The sequence below is a fragment of the Lathyrus oleraceus genome, chromosome 1 (assembly GCF_024323335.1).
Source record: "Lathyrus oleraceus cultivar Zhongwan6 chromosome 1, CAAS_Psat_ZW6_1.0, whole genome shotgun sequence".
In the NCBI taxonomy this organism is placed as follows: Eukaryota; Viridiplantae; Streptophyta; class Magnoliopsida; order Fabales; family Fabaceae; genus Lathyrus; species Lathyrus oleraceus.
The window spans coordinates 435,182,798-435,189,575 of NC_066579.1; the positions used below are offsets into that span (position 1 = coordinate 435,182,798).

Consider the following 6,778-nt stretch of genomic DNA (forward strand, 5'->3'; position numbering starts at 1 on the left):
TCCATTCAGTGTAAAGCCCTTGGAGATCTTGGATAATGCGCACGTCTTCAGCCTTGGTCACCTCTATGTCCCTATAGAGGTTTCTCCAATATCTGCATTCATTTAGCAACACCATATAGGCAGCATTCTGATCCCCACCTTCAAGTGCCTGGATTCTAGCGTCGGCTCGATCCAAATGATGTTTCAATCGTGTGCACACTCTTTCTGACTCTTCGGTCTTCAGCTTCTCACGTTCCAGAGTATCCTTGTATTTTTGAATGGTATTCTCCAGCTCACGAGTACGAATCTCGGAAATTAGCCGTGCTTCCCTTTTCATCTCAAGGGTCAGCTCCAAAGTCTTGTTGAGTTTCTGAATCCGGAGTAGAGCTCTATCCAACTCCTCTTCCTTTGATTTGAACACAGATTTAGTGCTATAAAGTGCTTGTCCAAACTTTTCTCTCCTTGCTTCAGACTCTCTAGCTCTCTTGTTGGAGACTTCAAGCTCTTTGTCCTTCTTTTATTGATCGTCCTTCAAGTTCCCATTCTCTATCGAGACTCGGCCAAGCTTGATTCTCAAATCAGCATTTTCCAACTCCAACTCCTTGATACGGGCATTGAGCTTCTCTACATCTTCAGGTAATATGGGCTCTGGCTCAGGAACCACTGGATAGATGGAAGGATCAAATGGATAAGGGAGTTTAATCATCTGAACCCTCTCTCTAACCCAACAAGTGTAAGGCTCTTGGGCAATGACATTTCTCTTACCCAACTCCTTACCCTTTCTGATGACTGCTTGCCAAGACCTCTTGATCTTTTTCACCATGGGATGATCCGCTTCAATACCATGTAAGATGAAAGGCTCTAGAGCTTCAGCTTTTGGAGGGCCATTCATAGGGTATCCATGCTGTCTTAGAGATAACATGGGGTTATAGTTGATGCAACCCTTGGTTCCTATCAACGGCACATTGGGGAAGTCTCCAATGCTGACAATCACATTCTCGGTTTCCCAATCCCTGATATACCACCTAACATGACTGGAGGTGAGGGAAGCTAATTTCTGGAAAGGCTTGAGTTCCTTGGAGACAAAAGGACCTTCTTCGGGCATATGGGATCTGAACCAGGCATGTAGCAACTGTGCACAACATAGGACGATTCCTCCCTTCTTCTCATGACGATCATGGAGAGCGTAGTAGATATCTGCCAAGAGGAATGGTACAGGGTTACCAGAGAGGAAAATTCTCACCGCCAGGTGGTCCACAAAATGGTCAATATTTGGGAAAAGGACTACCCCATATATCAACACGGCTAACACAGCATAAAAGGCTTCCCAATTCCCTTCTCTTTCCATCTTCTTGGCCTGATCTTCCAAGAACTTCCTAGAAAAACCACTGAAAGGTCCTTTCACATCCCAATTGTCCACGACTTCGGCAACTTTCAGACCCAAAGCTGAAGCTATTCTCTTGGGAGGGATATCTTCATCGAGCTTAGGAAATGGGTTATGATCCTTCAAGTTCCGGCCTACGATCCTCTCAACCTCCTCCAAGGTAGGAGCCAACTGGAAGTCAGAAAACGTGAAACAACGTAGAGGTGGATCATAGAACTGAGCAATAGTCACTGCGGTCATCATGTCCATCTTCTCATTTAGGATGTCCAGAATTCTTCCATAGTTTTGTACGAAGCTGTTGAGTTTGAGGGGTGTTACTTTGACACTCAACTTCTGTAGGCTAGTAAGGTCCACGTTCTTGTATTTAAACTGAAAAGTGCCTCTTCTTTCAGGATTCATCTTGCTAACAAGTCTTGGATTCCTGAAATAATTCGAAACAACTAAGAGTTTTGCTTTTTATGCATATGTAATGAATGGATGGATGCAATGTTTTTTTGTTTGTTTGTTTTTTTTTTGGATAGGTTCAAAGGTCCGAGGTATGGATAAATTTGATTGCTTTTCCAAAATGGGGTTCTCACCGGGTATGATCTAGGGCTTTGTTACAACGGATCCCCAGAGTCATTGATTCACAAGACTGTTTGACGCTTACGGGAAATACTTCCCGGTCGTCAACTCCATCAAGAGAATCTATTCTGGGTGAGGTTCTCGTACTGACCCTTACGAAGTATTCACTTCGGGAGTTCGTACTACGCAACCATCGACTGGGTTCTAGACAGGGTACTCAGAGTCATGGATTCAAAAGACTGTTTGACGCTTACGGAAAATACTTTCCGGTCATCAACTCCATCTAGGGAATCTATTCTGAGCGAGGTTCTCGTATCGATCCTTACGAAGTATTCACCTTGGGAATCCATACTACGCAACCATCATTTCTAGTTGGCCAAAGGTTTAATGTTCTAAAAGGTCCTTAGAGTCATGGACCCCTTTGAAACATCGACGCTTACGAGGTATACACCTCGGGCGACAATATTTGCAAAAGAATCTACTCTAAGTGAGGTTCTCGTACCGACCCTTACGAAGTATTCACCTCGGGAGTCCGTACTACTCAACCATCGTCCTATCTTATGTTTTTTTCTCTAGACTCGGGTGTAGAGTCTTTCCCACATGGTTTGCAATCAAGATCCAAGTACCAACAATCACAATAGAACCAATATTCAACAGATATAACAATAAAGATAGTAAAAACAATAAAGAAAAGCCACACAATTAAACAAACAAAGGCACACAGACGTCCTAACTAGGCTTGACTCGCTTAGGATTTGGTCAGTCCCCAGCAGAGTCGCCATCTGTCGCACCTCGAAAAAATGGGGATACGACTTCAAAGCGAAGCGCGATCGCACGCTCGCAATGATGGACTGAACAGAGTCGCCACCGAACTTTATTTATTCCTAAAAAGGAAAGGGGAAATATCGATAAAACCCAAGACAAAAGAAAGGATAAGATATGGTCATCGCAACCAATATCAGGGTTCGGGAGTCGATTACGCAAGGGGAAGGTATTAGCACCCCTCACGTCCGTTGTACTCAACGGGAACCATTAGGTCAGCTGTGTGCGTTAATGTTAGTTAAAATATTAGGCTTTTCAATTTATTAGGTGGGAAAGAAAGAATAGAAGAGAGGAAAATGTTTTTTGATTTTTTAACGAAGGACTAAACCTAAGTTTTTTTATTAGTGGGCCTGACAAGATTTACAAATCCTGCTCCTACGTATCTCAAAAGAGAAATCAAGGCTTACGTAGTTCTGGGTAGAAAAATGTTTGTTTGTTGGTCGATTTTAGCGAAAGCTATATTGTAGTAATCGACAAAAACATTGTTTTACCCAAAACAGATGAGGAATGGACGCATACCACACATCGAACGGATTTATAAATCTACATTCGGAAAAGCGTCACTTATCTCGGCTCAACAATCGTGGCCGAAACATTGTTTTGTAACACTTAAGACAATATATCTTTCATTTATGAAAAAGTTTTTTGATTAATCGCACGGTGGCGAGAAAAGGGTTTGATTGGTTGGATGTATTTTGAGTGATGGCGAGAACTTGGATGAGCGAGATATACATCTCGATTCCTAGCCTCAGGAGTGCATGGTATACACCATGTTCCATTTCCATCTTTATTGAAAGAAGTTAAGATAGGAATTAAGTATTTTTTGGAATTTGATTGAGAAAGGGTTTGAAGAAACCGCATTGACAATTTTAGGCGATGGCGAGAGTTAAGATTGGCGAGGCATACGTCTCGAATCTTAACCTCGGGAGTGCATGGTATACACCATGTTCCATTTCCACCTTTATTGAGAAAGTGTTAAATAAGATTTAAGTATCTTAAATTTGATTGAGAAAAGGTTTGACGAAACCACATTGACAATTTTAGACGATGGCGAGAGTTAAGATTGGCGAGGCATACGTCTCGAATCTTAACCTCAGGAGTGCGTGGTATACACCACGTTCCACTTCCATCTTTATTGAAAAGGTCTTAATTATGAATTAATATTTTTGAGTTTTTGATTATGAAAAATGGCTTGATGTTGGATCAAGCATTTGATGAAGTTTTTTGAAATGGGATGGAATAGGAGGGAGAAATGAGTTGATTTGTTTATTGAGAAAATACTCGACGTTGGATCGAGTCATATTTTTTGTATTTTTTAGAAATGGTGGATTTTAATCTTGTGTTAGTATCTAAAATAGAGAAATAAAACAAATACAACATTATATACACATTGGGGAAGTGGGGTACATTTTGCCAAATGGGGATTCAAAAATCATGAAGTAATTAAATCGGGCCCAAACAATAAAATGATGCGAAGTATGAGTGTAAGTGCAAGAGAACCGACTCATTGTAAGAAAGCCCAAGAGTAAGCTATGTGAGGTTGATGGCGATGCTTAAAAAGCAATCGACTTACAAGGGTATGGAAAATGGGCTCGATATTGAATCGAGAAAAAAATGATTTTTATAGTTTTAAAATGGTTTTGCATGAATGATGAAATTAAAAGAATACAAATCTATGTTATGATAATGAAACTATGAATATAATAAAGCATAAACATAAAAAATGTTAAAAGAAATAAAATGCTAAAAGAAATAAAATGCTAAAAGAAATAAAATGCTAAAGGGAAAAAATGCTACATATAAGTATTGAACCCCCTCCACTTAAGATTATGAAACTACCCTCTCTCCACTAGGCCGTTTATCATTAGTTATTATCTTAATGCTATTTTAGATATATAAACCAAGATAGATTAGACATTAGAATAAAAACTAAGATAAAAAAAAGATCTGTTGGACTACCAAGAAAAGAACGAAAAATCAAAACCAACCGCTTGACTGTTGGGTTTTAGAGTTAATGGATTGGGAATAGTAAAAAGTGAAATCAATATTAAACATCAAAGTTAATGTCCACTTGGAAAACTAAAGGGTCACTTAAATTCTCTTAAAAGGATTTTAAACATTCCTAAGTTAAATAATAAAAAAAGAAAAATGAAATGAGCCAGAGTTCACTCTTCCTCTCTCAAACTCTCCATCGCTCTCATTCTGTACCAAACCCCTCTCACGAACCCGCTTCTCTCTCACACTCTCAACCTCACGTCTTCAACCTCTCCTCTCGTCTCTCTGCTCACGATTCGCCCTCACTTCAGCATCTCTCTCAGTCGCGTCACCCTCACCATCTCACTAAGAAACAAACTACAACAGAGATTGAAAATCCCACGGAAACTCACCTTCGGTGGTTTGGCAACTCAGGTAACAATCAAATCTCCTTCCTTCGCTTCTTTCAATCGGTCCCTTTTCTGATTTGGGGATTAGGGTTCTCTTGTGGTGTTTTTCGCCGTTTCTCTTTTTTTCTCAAATTTTTCCTCCCCTTACTGATTCCTTTCTTTTCTATTTATGCTCTGTGAATTAGGGTTTGGTATTTGGTCTATGGAGTCCAAAAGAGCATCCTGCGAAATCTCTTTTGAGTTGTCAGGTTTTTGTCGCCCTGCTTTATGGTTAAATTCGGAAGAGGTAACACAAAGCCACACTTTCTTCTTCGTTTTTGTCCTGATGCCAATTTGGGAATTCTTTGAAATTCTGCAGCTTTTGACTAATTACCTGTGTTACTGCAGTGAAAAAATGGAGCATTGGTTTGATTTCCTCATTCCCGCTGAGTCCGCGATAGCAGCAGCAACATAAAGTTGATCGGTGTGAATTTCACGAATGTAGTCATTTGCGACATTCAACGGGTGAGAAATCTGTTCCTTCCATTAATCCGATCCTTGCTTTCCTCTCCTCTGAATTTGATGCAGGTTTTGATTTTTTTGTAGGGTTGAAATTGAAGTGTTGATTTTGGTATTGGATGTTCACTTTTGAAGTAAAGAAGTAAACTGTGTCGATGGCATCAGGTGGTGTTGCAGCACCTGTTTCTGGATTTATAGACAAGAATGCAAGTTCTGTTGGTGTTGAGAAGTTGCCATTGGTGGTAAAAATGGTCAGCCAAAGCAGACGATAAGTTACATGGCCGAGCGTGTGGTTGGACATGGATCTTTCGGTGTTGTTTTCCAGGCGAAGTGTTTGGAGACGGGAGAAACTGTGGCTATAAAGAAAGTTCTTCAAGACAAGAGGTACAATAACCGGGAATTGCGAACCATGCGTCTTTTGGACCACCCGAATGTTGTATCTTTGAAGCACTGCTTCTTCTAGACGACTGAAAAGGATGAGCTTTATCTTAACTTGGTGCTTGAGTGTGTTCCAGATTTGTAGAGCACTTGCGTATATTCACAACAGTATTGGAGTATGTCATAGGGATATTAAACCTCAAAATTTACTGGTCAATCCTCACACGCACCAACTGAAGATATGCGACATTCGGAAGTGCTAAAGTCTTGGTTAAAGGTGAACCGAACATATCTTACACCTGTTCTAGGTACTATAGAGCTCCTGAGCATATATTTGGCGCAAACGAGTACACCACAGCCATTGATATTTGGTCAGCCGGTTTTTTCTGGTGAGAGTGGTGTCGACCAACTCGTGGAAATTATCAAAGCTTTAGGGACTCCAACAAGGGAAGAAATCAAGTGTATGAATCCTAATTATACAGAGTTTAAATTTCCTCACATTAAAACTCATCCATGGCACAAGATCTTTCACAAGCGAATGTCGCCGGAAGCTGGTTGATGAGTGGAGTTTCTATTTGGCATTGGTATTGCTGTTCTGCTCCCTCATTCATCCTCTAAAGCATCATCAAAATCATCATCATTTTTTGGAAAATGTTGGTTGATCATTACTACTGCTGTTTTTTCTTTGGGATTTTCTTTGATTGTGATTTTCGAAAATGTTTAAACCAGGCTTAATTTGAATATTTTGTTGTACAGGTTTTACCACATT

At 40.2% G+C, this 6,778-nt stretch overlaps 1 pseudogene; it reads left to right on the plus strand.

Moving 5' to 3' along the window:
- The first annotated feature begins 5,786 nt into the window (after nt 1-5,786).
- LOC127114860 (glycogen synthase kinase-3 homolog MsK-3-like) lies at nt 5,787-6,568 on the plus strand (annotated as a pseudogene).
- Nucleotides 6,569-6,778: the final 210 nt, after the last annotated feature.